We start from the raw sequence: 16471 nt of genomic DNA on the forward strand, positions 1-16471 counted from the left end.
GGTTTTTTTGTTTTATTTGTTTATTCTTATTAAGGATATAGTTTAGGTGTTGCAGTTTTCATCATTCTCTGAAGTAGCCATTGATAGAGGTAAGGTTCTGCATTGCCTGAAGAATTGTGGCTGAAATCCATCAAGAATGCCAAAGTAAACAGATATGAAAAACCCCACAACTAATGCAAGTGTCAAATTTTCTTCGCTCAAAGGAATGATCTCTTATTTGTATGTACATAATCTAATTCTGTCAGGGACAGTGTTACTGTTAGGCATTTACATAAACAGATCAATAAGCACTTAGCTTAAGGGAAGTGCATTTTCAAAATCACAGATCCATCTTTTCTCTGTGTGATGATGTAGATATTTTTGTCACAGAGAGAAATGACTGCTTAATAATATAATGAATATTTCTGTTACTCCTGTAACATTATTATCAGATCACAGGTTTCTGAAAGGATGACTGTAGATAATATTTTACAGTGAAGCTTTTGTGTACAGCCGAATAGATTGTAAGGTTACACTAATGACACCTTTTTAGTAGACTAGATAATAGAATCATAAGCACAGACCAAGTACAGAGTTTGGTTGGTTGACGCTACATGACCAAACATGACTTTTGACATTTACTGAGACAGGTCTGGCAGTTTACGCATAGTCTTTACTGTTGCCTTCCTCTGTAAAATAGTGATGCCCAGTAAAATGGAAGTGATTTCTGGGGAAAAGTTGAGGTGATGTTGATTTTTCTTCTGGGTCCTTCCCTTCTGTATAGAGATTTAAGCAGTTGAACATATCTTTGAAGAATTTAAGCTGTGACAGGTCAGCTTTAAGAAAGTATAATGACATAGTTATTTTGTTTTAAATAACTGCAGGTTATGAAAAATGTTGTATTTTTAAATACCTTGAATTTTTTTGCATAAAAAATGTTACTGATTCATTTTTGATCTTCAGATATGTGTGCAGTAGAGTAGGAATTTTTATGCCTATTTTTGGAAATGTAAAATAACTCCAGGAGAACCTGCACTGCCACAGAAGTGGGATACTGGAACATGAACTATTCACAGTGTACCTCACTGATTTTTTTAATATCTGATTGAAGTAAATGACATCAATCACTGAGGTGGCAATGTAGAAATATGGAAGTGCTATAACAGCAGTAATCATTTCCACAAAGAAGAAGTCAGCTTTAAGAATGTGTGTAGGAGGAAAATTTTTTCCAAGAATTAACTGCATTTGAATATCATTTCATATAAATAGAACATACCACCATATGACTGATATTTTCATTTCTAGTAATCATTGATATTCTTTGATTCCATCTTTTGAATACTAAGTTTTTGTTTCTCTACAGTAATAAATAAATAATATGCCTTATTCTGATTTTCATTGCATTGTAAGATGTGTTGTGTTGCGCAACACGGCCTGAGAGCGACCAGCGTTTCTTCAGCCTGGAGTGCACAAGAGTGATTCTGTGCAATGCTGATCCCCAGCAGTGGACAAACCCAGTTGATGCTCTTGCAGAGCTGGTGCAGTTCCTGGAGGGTCCTGGGTCCTTGATCTGCAGAAGCTGGGGCATGCTGGTCCGCTCCTTGATCTTGAGGCCAAGGTACTTCCAAGGGGTGGTGCGCTGGATCTCCTTGGCTATCTCAAACCCTCTGCTCTGGACAGCTTCAGAGACATCTTGAAAAGCACAGTCTAATAGGAAATGAGTCTCTACACTAATAAGGATGTCATCCATGTAGTGGAGGATGATCACATTCGGGTATTTTCTCTGAATAGGGGACAAGATCTGGGCCACAAATCACTGGTGGATCACTGGTGAGTTCTTCATGTAGCAAGACTGTTAGGGAAAGACTGAGAAGGCAAATCAGGGGCATCTTCTGGGTGGAGCAGGGTGTTAAAAAAAACCAGTCCTTCACATAGATGACCACCATCTGCCAATCCTAGGTATCATAGATGCTGATGGCAGTCTGGGCTGGAGGGGACCCATATCCTCAATGACCTCATTGATCTTTCTCAGGTCTTGCAAAAGCTGCCACCTGTCCTTGCCAGGCTTTTGAACGTTAAAGACAGGTATGTTCCAAGGGCTAGTGGATGGTACAATATGGCCCTTGGACAGCTGCTCCTGCACGAGAGACTGCAGAGCCTTTAGCTTTTTATCTGGAAAGGGCCAGTGATCCATCCATATGGATTTATCAGTCCTCCAGGTTAGCTGAAGGGTGGCATGCTGCTCAGTGGCCCTGACCGCAGTGGGACAAAGATTTCTAGTCTTGCCCCCGACTGAGTTCATAGGTCCCTCCCCCAGAGTGTTATAGGGGACCGGACCACAAAAGGTCTTACCGTGGGTACCCTCCCCTCAGGTCCCTCAATACAGATGATGTCCTGGCTCCTGAAACTGATGTTAACCCAATGCCCAGAATGACTCCAGTGGTTGGTACAAGGGGCCACTCCTTTGGCCACTTGGAGCAGGAGATGATAATGACACCCACACTGGTGTCCAACAGTCCTGTGAGGTGTATGGTTTTTCCCTTCTGGTATAGAGCACACTCTGCAATAGGTCTATCATGACCCATGATCTGAGCCCACATCACTAGTGAATCTGCAGGCATGATGACAGTCAATTCTGGCAAAAGATAAGATTGGGAGACAACAGTGCCCTTGGGGATGAAGAGAGTGGGGTTCAGGTATAAAATATAAACTGTAATTTCCTGTGTTGATGTTATAGTTGGTACTTTGGGGTGGATAGTATGTCCCTCTATCCCCTCTCTCGTGTCCACCATAATTAAAATGTCTTGGGGTTGATCTTCCGGCCTGTATTTCCCTGTCGGGATGTTATACACTTACATGTCTTCAGTGTGTATACAAAGTGTGCTTACTAACTGTTTCCAGGTTCCCAGCTGGACCTGTCGTAAGTTGAGCCCTTCTGCAATGATGGTGCTGTCACGACAGACTGGAGGAGCTCAGCAGGCTGGTCCTCCACGATGGTTGAGAGATTAGGGTGAAACAGCCTTGCATTTGGTGTCATAGCACAAGGCCTCTCCGCACTCAACCAGGAGTTTCCTGGAGGTTGGTGACGCCACAAGTGGTGTTATGTGTGTTGTTGTTGGTGTTTACACTGAGGACATTGTGCATGATGGGGAGGACATCCCCAAAAACAGGATCTATTGTCACCTTAATTTAAACAGTTCCATTGGAAATGTCCCATCTCCCCGCACTTAAAACATTGGCTGTTTCCATCAGTGTTACTGTGTTTGTGGGGGATTACCTTAGCCACAACCATTGCTTCCACTGTACCCTGGCTAGCACACTGGCTTTTACTAAACTGGTGTCCCGGTCCACTGTTGCTCTAAGGGTGCAGGCCTCTACCATCTGGGCAGTTGTTGGCTTGGTATCGATAGGGAGAGAGCATAAAATATCTTTACAGTTATTATTTGCATTAGTCACAGGCAGGTGTTCTAATAGCTCTTGCCGAGCCTTTGGGTGGTCAATTTGTTTATTTATAGCCTATGTTACATGGTCCACAAATTTTCTAGAAGTCTTATCCAGTGCTGCTTTAATGTTAGTAAAATCTATATTTGGTGTGATCCCATCTGGAGTTTGCAACAAAGCTGTTTTAGCTGTACCCTTAATGTTCTCTAACACTGGCTGGGGAAGGTCTATGGCTTGGTCTTTTGGCTTAGTAAAATCCCCCTCCCTGGCTAGGTGGTTCATTGATAAATGTGCCTGTCCATCTTCCCGGGCATAGTCCTTTAATAGCTGCTGCAATTGTTTTTTCCATACTCCCTCCCGCAAGATGAATTGAGTGGGAGAGAGCAGGTTTTGCATAAAGTGCCTCAAGTCATGATGCACCATAATGTGAGCTACAGTAAGTTGTTAAAATAAGGTGAGTTCCTCCTGTAATCCTTTTGCTGCCTTACAAATGTCTTTCATCTCCCCATGGGGGACAGATTACCACTGGGGGTTAGCTCCTGTGCGATACTGTGCTGGTGCCACTTGAATTTTCAACACCAGTTCCCAGTCACCCTCCCTTGCGGCTGCTTTTGCATCCTTTGCCAAAAGTCTTCAAACTCAGATGAGCCCTCACTCTCTTCTTCTGAGGGGGAAGCCTATTTCTCGGACGAGGAGCAATGCATTTGGCCAACTGGCAAGGCCCAGTGTTTTGGGCTTTCAGTAGCCAAGATGGCTACCTTCTGGACATCATCATTTCCACTAGCATGGGAAACAGAAGAGGTTGGGTTGGAGGACGTGGGGCCCATGCAAGGGAGGGACTTCCTGGTGGAAGGGGAGGGTCCTGATACAGGGGTGGTACTCAGTGCGAGGGTGGGGCCTGATGCAGGGGAAGGATCTGACAAAAAGGTGGGAAACAGGGAGGGCGGTGGGAGTGAATTCAAAATAGCGGTTCCCCTCATGGGGTGGGCACCATTTTGTATGGTGTATGATGGGAGGATAGGATCAAGGGGTGGCAGAATATGGGTTAGGACAGAGTGGGGCAGTATGGCCAGTACCATCCTGGGTAGACAGGGAGGGGAGATGGCAGGCAGCAGATGGCTTGCTTGTGTCTCATTGCAGGTTCCATCTCCCGTCCTGTTCTCCAGAATAATGGGATTAGGAAACATGGAGACGGAATGTAACAACTGGGGAAGCAAGCTCGAACCACTAACTTGGGAAATGACCTCATAAATCAAATGAAAAACAGAATAAAACTTAGCAACTTTCAAAACCCCCAAGTTTGTAAAAAATAAATCCTCTCCCCAACAGAATCCCAAAACTCCACTTGGTAAGCTAGATCATAGAAATATTTGGAAACTCTTTAAACAACCACTGAATAAAACATTTTAAATTCCCCTTAACAAAAGGTTTCTCCTCTAGAATCAAAATTTCCCTAACCTGTATGTATACGTGCCTTTCAGCCTGGGACAACACATTCCCCATGGCTGCCTTTGATGGAAAAGGATTGCCCACCTATAGGAATTAAACAACTAAACCCTTTTCCCCTGCTTTCCTGGCTGTCTCCCAACCAATATCTCTCTCTCTGGCAGATCTGGGTGCAGGTCTTCAAGAGATCCTGTGGGCTGTTGTCAGCCGAATCGGTCCTCCTGCTGTCTGGAGTGTGCTGACTCTCCTTTCCACAAGCCCTGATAAAACTCAGGTCTTGCTTCTGGGTTGTGGCTCACCTGAAGATGTCTTGCTTCCGACAACAATGGACCGGATGATTTGTTGCTGGAGTCGCTCTCAGGGACCTCCAAAAAGGTCCCTTTTCAGGTGCCACTCGTTGTGTCACACAACAACATGGCCTGAGAACGACCAGCGCTTCTTCAGCCCAGAATGCACAACAAAATCTTTAGGCAGACAACAGAGATGAGGGATGGGTCTTTGTATTGTGCTCCAGGAAAGGCTACTGAAGAAGGTCCAGGGACAAAGACAATAATGTTTTGAGGGCACAGGATTAAATACAGGATGACGGGGCAGAGCTGAGGGTCAGGGCCCAGTTGAAACAATGGAAAATTGTGCAAAAGTGTGGCTAGGGACCAGGAAAACCAACAGGGTAATGTGTGGGGCAGTGCAGCAAACTGGGGCCTATAGGAATCAGGGGAAGGGAGAACATTCTAGGGAGTTACAAATATGGTGAACAGGGGTTGGACCAGGATGACATAAACTTGGTGAATCAAAGGGGGAATAAATTTAACAATACATCATCATATAGTTGCAAAGAACTGTGGGAGAGAATCCTTCTCTCACCCCTGCCTCAGGGGGTATTGCTTGTTACCTCCTCTCCAGTGTCATGGGATGAGGGTTTTCATCTTTGGCCCTTGGGCCTCCACAGTGATGAGTCAAATACTTTCAGCACTTGTTTGTTAGTTATTTCACTGGTCAGTCTGGCAGTTTTCTCTGTCATCTTTCACTGTGATTTACTAAGTTCTCTTAATGTTTGGTGAAAAGGGCTTATTTGCAAATTTCTTAGCCTCATAATCAAGTATGTGTCTGATTAAGTCAAAATCTTAAAATCTATCTCTTCTAAACACAATCAGAATTAAGCAAGGTACTTCTCCAAAATAATTTTCGTAAGCTGTTAAGAAGATTTTTTTTGGAATTACTTATTTGTTGTATTGTAGACTCCTAAATACTTAGAAAAAGTTACAAGCCTCTCTACTTAACTAAGTCAGTATTTTACAATGTGTGATTAAGGAAAATCCAGATTGATTCAATAATGTGTGGCACTCCTTTTTGTGTCTTTCTGGGTTCATGCAGTAGATAATGTTTTGTTGTTGCAAAGGCTATTTCATAATGCTTTGCTATCATACCTGTAGTTTAGTAGTGCAGAAGCAGAAAGTAATGTGAAGTATTCATCGGTTTGAAAATCCTATAGCTTGCAGAAAATGGAGAAGCTTGTTAGAAGTCATCTACTTATTTAATTATTCTAGCTCCAGTTCATGTTTACATCATTAAAAAATATATACTTTGAGTCTTCAGTGTACTTTTGGTCTTCTTCCAGTCTGTATAGAAACCAAACATCTGAAGCTTCATTAAAACTTGTCAATAAAACTTTGCAGGTAAGATAAACAGTATACATCTCTACTATAAAGTCCATACTGTTTATTTGTGCTTGGTATCACTGGTCTTGTCTTGTGATGCTAGGTAGGTATGAATTATTCCAAATAATTAGAATGGAATTTTACACAACAAGAAGTCTATAATTTACCTGGAACTGAGGTTCTAATGAACTGTTTAACCTATGTTAAACCTGTAGAAGCAAAACTGTAGTTGTTGTTTTTTCATGAGTCTAAATAAAAGTAATTTACAAGACAACTTAATAAAGAAGATATACACATAATGTTACACTGAGTCTAAGTAATTTTATTTGTTGGTTACTTATGTTTACTCTAATTTCTAATGTTCCCTGGCTTGGGGTCATGCCATAGGATGCCGAGCTCATTTTACAGACTACTGTTCTTGCTCTTTTGAATTACTTTTAAGTAGAGGTGATGGAAAGGAGTTCAGCAAATGCTTATTGGATGCTAGAATACAGAATCCTTTAGGTTGGAAAAGATTTTTAAGATCAAGTCTAGTGGTTATTTACTTGACTGATTTATTGCAGTAAAGACATATAAAAGTGATGTGTTCAGAAAACAAAGTGTAATATATTGTGATTTAGTTAGAAATAGTATTCACTTTGAAGGACAGAGTGTATAAAAATCTTAAATATTGTTTTTCAATATATGGAAGTTTAAATTTGTAATGCCACTGAATAAAGTTATGTCTTGCTAATCCCTTGCACTTAGAGTCCTGCAACAGCTCATGTAATATTCCAAATGTGAAAAAAGGATGGTGTTGAAGGGATTGGTACTATACCAAAATACTTTAATCAATTGTAATTCTAAGAACTAACATTTTAAAATAACCTCTGTTTTCACCTTTTGCAGTGTTTTATACTCATGTATGCATCCATACACTCATGTTTTTAGGTGGATGTAGCTAGTTAACTCACTAGCTACAATTTAATCTTTCTTTTTTTTCTTAAGTCTTATTTTTGTAGATGAATTTAACATAATTCCAGCTTGATTTTTTTGTTTTAGAAATAGTTTGTGGAACTGTTTTGTAAAATCTAAATGACAGTGATTCCAAAATTCTTATTAAGTGCTTTGGAAAAGAATAAGCTACCAAAGTATCTGTTTGCTAGGAAAGAAGATAGATTGAGGTGAAAGAGGCTTGTAGTGAGCGTTATCAATTTCTGTTGACATCGAAGCAGTATGAATAATGACTTTCAATTTTATTTCCTGACAATTAAACATTCAAAAAGATTAGCAAAGTGCTTTCTGACTAGTGTTTTGTGATATTTGTGTTTCTTTAAATGTTTCCTGGGAAAATTTCAGATCTAAAATAAGTGCAAAAGGGATACTTGTGTTCATTAATCATTGTTCTTTTTCTTATTTTCGACTTTTTTAGACTACTAATCATAGTAGAAGTATTAGCTTTCATTTCATGCAGGATGTTAGTAGTGGTGTTTCCATTATTACGACATGCAGCTTGTTCATTTTCATTTGAGCTGTAATAAATGTTCATGCTACTGATCACTCAAAGCCAGTGATGTTGCATTTTTTGTACTACCTTCATGATTAAGACATTTTATCTGATGTTTGATGATATGAGGGGGAGCAATTGCCTGGTCTCAACAGGCAGTACCAGTTACCTTACAACAGTTTTCACACTTGAAAGATAAAACACAAATTTTTGAAGACCTTCAAAAAGGAAGAAGCTCAAAAGGGATTTATAGTAATCTCATAAAAACAGAAAATGTTTTCTCATATTTCAGAAGACCTTATAGATGAAACCTTGTATATTAGGAAGTAGTATATAGAAATATATCTATATGTATATAGAAAAATATAATATATATATATATAGAAATGGAGGAGCTGAAAAACCTCTGTGAAAATTGTGAAAAGTGAAACATTGTCACTGATATGGCCATCAGTGAAACATAGCCAATGTGACTGTGCTCTTACTACAATCCCAGTTTCTTTTTATATATTAAAAAAGCAAAACAAATGTATTTTTATGACTAGCAGAATGAGAAGTGAGAGTGTTTAGATTTTACTAAATACCTTTTGTGTTAGAACACTTATTTGACCATAGCAAACGTCGGTATATCATGCCTTCTGGACAGTTAAACTTTGTATCATACTTTAATCCTTCTTTCATGGCAGAGTTAATGTGGCATAGTTTCTCACAAGTTTAGAAAATGTCTATTATATGACTCACTTTATCTCAGTGGAATAAAAGCTCATTGAACTGTTATCCACATTAACCTCTTGTTTTATAGTAATATGAATCAGTGTTTGGATATTTTATTTTTCATACCTTGAACTCAATGCAGTAGAATTAGGCTGTTGTATTACATGTTAGAAAAATATTACATATTTGTACATGGACAGTTGTTCTTCAGTGATGTAATGGAAGCAGTTTGTTAATTTGCCATTTACTTTAAAGTTTATTAAATCACTTCAATTTTGAAAATCATTTTAAAAAAATCAACCGTACCCAAACCCAAATCATTTGCATACCCTACTTTATCTCTGTTGTTTTTCGGTGAGCAATTTAAATGAATTTTCCAATTGTTTTTATAGTAAAAGAAAATATAGGTTTTCTTCTGATAACTGTAAATCTAACACACTAAGAATAGAGCTAAGTAATTTTGAATAATTTCTAAAATCTGTAATATCAAAGAATGCTTTTAGAATTACTTGCTATAATTAATTTTTACTATTGTAGCACAATAATATCCTGGTTAAAGATGAGAAGTCTGTATTTTAAGGCAAGGTGCAAGGTGGAGGAAGGAGATTGCTCCTGATGGAAAATATTTGCAATATAAGTGTAAATATAAATGTTGAAATACGGAATATATTGTTTCAAAATATAAAGACACCATGAGACTGTAATAGGTATGATAGGTAATGTTTTGAGTCTCTTCAGTCTTCAATTTTTTTAGGCATCAGAGTACAGAAAATTTAAGGCCTGAATTGAAGAGGACTGTTAGTGTGTCCACAGGACTACTGTCCAGCATGAGATGTGTGAAGGAAGAAGGCACAATGGTTCTTGTTTCACAACACAGGAAGTGAATAGTGGAGGCTGGAATTACTCCTATAGTTCAAAGAGCAGATTAAATCTCACAGTACAGAATGAGACTTCATGGGCAGATAAAACAAAGGCCTGAAAGCATTATGCTGATATTTTTACTGAATAGAAACAGTGTAGAGTCAACAAGAAATGCAAAGAGAGGAATGTAAGGACCAGAAACAGTGCAGAGACACTGTCTTTGACATTTAGAGAATGAAGAATTTGCTGAAGTTTCATCCTCATGGTGGTCAGTGGATCAGCAGAGGTGTTAGATAATTGTAAAATTAATTACAATAAATTGTAATCTAAAACCATAGTTTTGTTGTTTTTATAACAGGACTAGGAAACAATGCCTCTGACACTCCCAAAATATGCTAGGTGGAGAAAAAACTGTTTTCAATACTCTCTCGATACATTACTTATGATCTTTATGACAAACCTTTTCAACCTGAAGAATAGTTTATTGATGTTGCAAATGAAGCATAGTGGAAGTAGGGAAAAAAATTTTGAATTGGCAAAGGACTTGTAGGAAACTACTAAAGGAAATCAGAGTACATTTGATTGAGTAAATACAGCTTGAGCTATGAATCTCCACTGGTTTAGGTGGTTGTGCAAACCATTTCATGGTCTCCTTTTTCTGTCTGATCCCTTAATGAGACCCTTAGGGCACGGATGAAGATGTTATTAGAACTTTTGTTTCTGACACAGATTTACAATTTTGTACACTTGTCTTGTTTTCTTTATATTGAAACAAGAATAAAATTTAAAATCAAACAAAATTTAAAATGCATTGCTAATGAAACTGCAATAGACTATATGTTTGTGAGATAATTGTTTTGTCTCCTGATGTACACACACGCTAACCTTCCTTGACAGTTGATTGGTCCACAGAGAAGTTTAAGAACTGGTTGAAATCTGTAAGTTCAGATTTAATCTTTCAAGTACAAGGATGAATAGAGGCTATAGTTTTCCTCGTATGATTCTCCAGCTTATGGATGGGGCGTATTTGCACAAGTGAGACTATAGAACCAAACAGCTTGTATTGTATACCCCAAAGGTCTAACTAGTCTTGTGTCTTGTCTCCCACAGGGCAAGCGTCTATAAATGAAACTTCACTTTATTACTTTCCCAGTCTCTGGGTTTTTTTTATTCAGGATTTTCTGAGCTGGATGAGGTTTATATATTTTTAATAACTCATGTGGGATTTTGCTTCCATGAATTTGTCTGATCTTTCCTCCCCTTAAGCCCCTGCTTTGTTACAAGCTTTGTTCAGAACTTGTACCACTGAGTTGATTTTGCACAGAGGGATCTGTAGACTCTAATATAACAGTGACCTGATAGTTAAGTGGTTGAATGATCTAAGTACCACTTTTCTGTAAAATGACCATTACATCATAGCCAGTGCCTGCAACTGTGCATTCTCTAAGCAGTAAGAGAAGTGCTGACAAAACTCATGCGTTTTTTTTTTATTTTCTGCTCCCTTGTTCCTTGCTCCTTACCTCACTCACACTAGCTTATTTGAGTCTCTGTGTTACCTGACAAAGAGCAGTTGCTTTGTTGAATGCTAGATCTGGCAACTTAGTCATGATGCACTTTTTCCTTCTGTGGTTGGTTAAACAATTTAAATAGTTACATGGAAGGGTGTCAGCATGTTACAAGCAGCTGTGTCAAAAAATTACTGCTTACTATCATACCCTCAGCTGCATGTCTTTCCCTCCTGCCTGAAGTCATCACCCATTTAGATCTACTTGTAGAACTAATGTGTGTTCAAATTCTGCTTTATTATAGTAAAAAAACCCAAAAATCAGTCTACAAAAGAGCTACAATTTAAGATGTCCAGGCTAATTTTGACTACAGCAGATGTGGAGAATCTGATCCTGGGTCCAGGGGTCAGTTGTAGAAGCAACCTCATTGGTGTTTAGAGAAGCATCAACCTCTTTTATTGGAACAGCTGGAAGTGTCAGGTTGACTGAGGTGCAAGATGAACTTACCTTGTGTATTCTAGAATGATAGAGTAACTTAGGTTAGGCAGGCACTTTTGAGGACATACACTTTAATTCCCTGTTGAAGTTAGATCAGGCTAGTCAGGGCCTTGTGTTGCCATTTGGCATATTGTAAAGCTAAGTAACTTCTCAGCCTCTCTGACCAACCAGTTCCATGGCTTGATCCACCTCCGTGTGAAGACCTTTTTTATTCTATTTTACTAGAATTTAATTTGTTGCAATTTGTGTTTTTTCCATCTGAAGCTTTTTCTGTGTATCTCGAGATGAGTTGGTCTCTTTTTTCTGTAACTATCATTTAGCTGTTTGAGGATAACAACAAGGACACTGTGGTAGGTTGCCAAAAACTCCCTAAATTTGTGGTAAATTACAGTCTTTGCTCTCCTCTCATCTTTTGAGTTAACCATCTCACAATCAGGCTGGTCAGGGACTTCTCCTGTGAATACAAATGACTTCCAGGATACTTTACTTGACTGCTGTGACCTTCAAAAGAAGAGGTTTATATCTCAGTGACATTAGTCAACTTCCTTAGCACCCTTGGATGCATCAGGACAAGTCTCCTTGTCCCTGGAGACTTGGAAATGTCCAGTTCTGCTCATCTGTTCCCTGACCCAGTCATCTGCTACTGTTTGCAGTAGTTCAGTCCCACAGACACCACCGTGATGCTTAGGCAGAACTCTGATGGGCCAGGGAGCAGATCAGTGAAAAACAAGGCAGAGAAAACACTGAATAATGTTGAAGCTTTTCTGTGACCTTTGCTATACTTTTTCTGTGTCAGTTGTTGCTTGATCTCATACCTCATTCACCAGAGACCCACACATTTATTTTGTTCCATTTTTAAGATACTAACATGCTTAGAGAAGGTCTTCATGTTTACCTCTAACTCCAGCTCTTACTTCCACTTTTGCCCATGTGGTTGGTGTTTCTGTATTGTTCTTGAGTGGACTGTTCCCTCTTCCACTTTACATACACTTGTATGACATTCTGGGGTTTTTCTTCATTTTCCTTTGAGATATTGTATTTGCTGCATTTATATTTGCAGAGGGAATTTCTCATGAGGCTTTTTGCATACCCAGTTTTTTACTTGACTGTTGCTGAAATTTCATTTCATTCAGTTGGAGAAATACTTATCTTGGAACAAACAGTTCAATAACCTGAAGTTAACTCTTCTCATGAGTAATTGACTGTGTTCTGTAATTGAATTGCAGCTCCTGCTAACTTATGTGAGAACATGATATTAGAAGTATGTTATGAAATATGAGAGCTAGGGTGCAGTCCAAAACTGTATAATAATTATCAATTTATATAGAAGAGTGTACAATAAAACCAGATTAACCTTTTTCAGACTTTTAGAGTGGTTGTTTCTATTTCATCTGTTCATAAAATGGACAAAGGCAGCTGTAAAGTAAGTCTTCTTGTTCAAACCTTAGGAGTGACATTCAGGTGTTTCATGTGTGTATTTAAGCAGTTTTCCTTCTCTTTTCTTTCTTTCCGTATTTGGACATTCCATTTAAAAATAGGCATCTCTGAATACTTGTTTTGTAGCTTTTTTTTGAAAAAAATAATCAGTCAATCATTCTGTGATGAGTAAATTTATTTTAATAGCAATTCAGAGAATTAGAAAGATAGCTTAATATCCATATTATAGTGGCTTTATTAGCAAATGTGTAGTTAATTTTATTTCACTCAAATAAATTTATGAAATGTTGTACTGTTATGAAGAGTTATCTATGGCAATAAAATGCAGAAAGCTTAATTACTGCAATCTGTAGATGTAATGGATATGTGTTTAACACAGTTCAGGGCTCACTAACCAATTTAATGGGCTGATCACAATTTTTTCATAATGTTATTGTGTTTGCAGTGCTTATCATGTACAATAATTGTGTATTTACATTTTGTATGATGTATGAAGAAGTACAGAGCTTTTTTTTTTTTTTTTTTGTCAATATCTTAAATTGGGTAGCTCCAGTGGTTTTTAAATTAGGAGTTTAACTGCATCCAAAGCCATGCCCTTCCTAAAAAGAACACTTTCCCTAATATTGTCTGGTGAGATGATAACTTATCTGAAAAGGTAAATTGCTCTGTCGGTGTAAAGCAGTTTAGAAGGCACAGATTGTAGTTTTCAAATTGTTTGATTTAATAGTTTACAGACATGTAGGATGTTCGTTCAGTGACCGTTTCAAGCTTTATGTGATGAATTAAGATGAGTTTTAAACTCTGATGACTTCATGTTGAGCAAAGTAAAATTTTAGCTTTGATCTTCAGGATTGGTATGTGTGTGATGACTCATTTGTGGTTCAGAATATGATGGTTTTAGTAACTCACTGAATGAGCTACATGTTGGAAGTCTGTAGGAATAAGTGAAACAACTTTTGTACTGTATTTGCAGTTCAAGTAATTGGTGTTTTAATCATTAACCTTACCCTTGTTATCAGCCCAAATTGAAAAAGTATTATATTTTTTTAATAAAGAAGCAGATATATTATATTTCAAATCTTTTAAATGACTTCTTTATGTAATCCACTGAAAACACAGGTGTGTTAGACTAATTATCAAAATCCCTTCCTGATGATCTTTCAGTGATAAAGGAACAAAATATAGTCAAAATGTAATTACTGTAGAAAATTGCATTTGACATGTAACAAGAGCAAAGGAAGAATTTCAGTATGCTGTTTCATTCTTCAGCTTCTGGTTGAACTAAAGATGTAATTACTTGTATGCAGGTCAAAAGCCTTTTCTACTAGTTTTTGGGTTTTTTAAGAACCACAAAAATATCTTTTTGGAAAGTTAATTCTAGAGATGAAATAAGAAAGAAACCGGTGACCAAAATATTACTGTTCAATCACCTGCTCAGGGTCTTCTGAATTAGGAGGTAAATGAATGATGAAGTAGTGACATCTCCCACTAATGAATTCCAATTGGTGTTTATATACTTTTAGTCTTGTCACTTGTGAAAAGCTATCCTTTTTCATTTCAGTCTCATCTGTGAGTTATAGGAATAGTTTTAGAAGTTATATTCAGATATATAAAGTATACTACTGCAAGGATAGTAATGACCAGAAGAAAAATCTTGGACAAATAGAAAATGGAAATAATATACAGCTATCTAAAATATTCTTTCAGTTGTTGATTTTTTATAGGAACTACTTCTATGTAAGCAGTAGATGAATAGGTGCAGTGTATCTGGTAGAAATCTTTAATGATTGTGGGGAAAGTAATGATGTGTCAATTAAAATTAGAAATTAAGAAATTATCTGTGGCATTGGAAAAAACTGCAACAAGTTTATCAGAGAATTGAAAACCATTACTGGATCAGATGCATCAAAATTTCAGACTTCTTAGCACAGCTCTGAGTTCTGGATTCTCACAGTTTCTGGCCTGAACATCGGCACAAACAGTTGTGTAGCATGAGCATCCTGACCTACAATGTGTTGATAGGGGAGCACTCCTGTACAATTTCACTGAGATTTCACTGAGATTGCTCTAAGATGAGCAATGACATGCAAGGCTGATGTGATTAAAAATAATTAAATCCTAATCAGAACTGGATTGAAATGTAGCAGACCATCAAAGATGCTGGTTCACAGATTTATTTATTTTTAATTTATTTTTATATTTTTTAATTTTTTTTTTTTCCTGGTGAGAGATAATACCTGTTGCAGACAGCAACCGCAGGATCATGTCCAGAGAAGCTACAGTTACTGGGAACCAGCATGGAACAGGAACGAGATGGGCTTCTGCTCATTAAACCATTTATTCAGCATGGGAACAAACTCAGATCCAGAGACAGAAAAGCTCTGAACAAAGGCAGGGTGAGGGGTTTTGAGGGACAGAACCCTTGAGGGTCTCCACCTTTGAGGGTGGAGTTTAGGGTCAGGGACCACTAGGAACACAGCAAGAGAGAAACCCCAGGGGCTTAAATCAAATCAGAACTCCTGGGCCGCCCTTCACAGGGGGTTTGGGGTGGGACAACTTCATCCAGGGCTCACATACCCATCCCCCAACACAGGGGGTCAAAATTCACACTAGCCAAGCATTTCAGCCCTGCCTTCGCTTTAACAATGTTTATCTGAAACTATATCTTTGCTTCTCTGAAACACCTCACAACAAATAGCCACCATTATATGTTTAGGTGTCCTACCTGCTTTACTAAGATCTTTTCCTTCTAAGGTCTACATGCTTTTTAAATTCATAATAGAGTCTGTAAGATTTCTTAGTTCTGCAGCAGGGAGTTTGCATGAATATGATGTCTCAGACTAAAACTCATATGCCAAGGCTTTGCAGAGGAATGGATTTTGGAGGCCTTAAAGTCCTTAGTGCAGTCCATCAATACTTTAATTGCTAGGAGACTGGGAGAGCTCTAGAGTGCTCATTGAATTGCCATTTGAGATCTTTCGTGTTATTTGTGTATACAAAAGCTAGAATTAAAAGATGCAAGATAAACTTCCTATCCAGAACCAAGAGACAGTTGCAAAAGCCTTCCAGAGACTCTGTTTCAAAATATATTTCAAATCAAGGGGATTTTCAGAATGTACCCTAATGAAGTGTCAACAAAAGCTAAAAGTTTGAAGAGAAGGTGTTTGACATGCAGAAGGGTATTGGAGCATTAAGAGATGCATGCAGATGGATGACATTTTATCACCAAACTGTGTTGCTGCAGATTCAGTACTGAATAGGAAAATGCACTTTGTATAGCTTGTTCTGGAAGATATTTAGTATCTCCTGTTAACGTATGCATCACTATGCCCACAGTTATGTTGAGCTTGCCCTTTTAAGTTTCCGTTTCCATTCGCTTTAATAATAAAATAACTGGAAAGCCCCAGTGCTGACAAATTCTGTGACACATACAGAATGCAAGCATG

The 16471-nt window shown here is 38.1% G+C and overlaps 1 protein-coding gene and 1 long non-coding RNA gene across 13 annotated transcripts in view; both read left to right on the forward strand.

Annotated features, from left to right (window-relative positions):
- Positions 1 to 16471, forward strand: part of AUH (AU RNA binding methylglutaconyl-CoA hydratase) — a 149514-nt gene that overhangs the window by 74139 nt on the left and 58904 nt on the right. The window lies entirely within an intron of this gene.
- LOC111941762 (uncharacterized) lies at positions 1390 to 6820 on the forward strand. Of its 2 annotated transcripts, XR_015281096.1 has the most exons (5): positions 1390 to 1597; positions 2012 to 2064; positions 2881 to 3057; positions 3785 to 3874; positions 5031 to 6820. It is a non-coding gene; the product is annotated as an uncharacterized LOC111941762 (long non-coding RNA). The 2 variants fall into 2 exon arrangements; XR_015281095.1 differs by lacking the exons at positions 1390 to 1597; positions 2012 to 2064; positions 2881 to 3057 and having other exon boundaries at positions 3086 to 3874.

Source organism: Cyanistes caeruleus, chromosome Z, assembly GCF_971803275.1.
Source record: "Cyanistes caeruleus chromosome Z, bCyaCae1.hap1.1, whole genome shotgun sequence".
In the NCBI taxonomy this organism is placed as follows: domain Eukaryota; kingdom Metazoa; phylum Chordata; class Aves; order Passeriformes; family Paridae; genus Cyanistes; species Cyanistes caeruleus.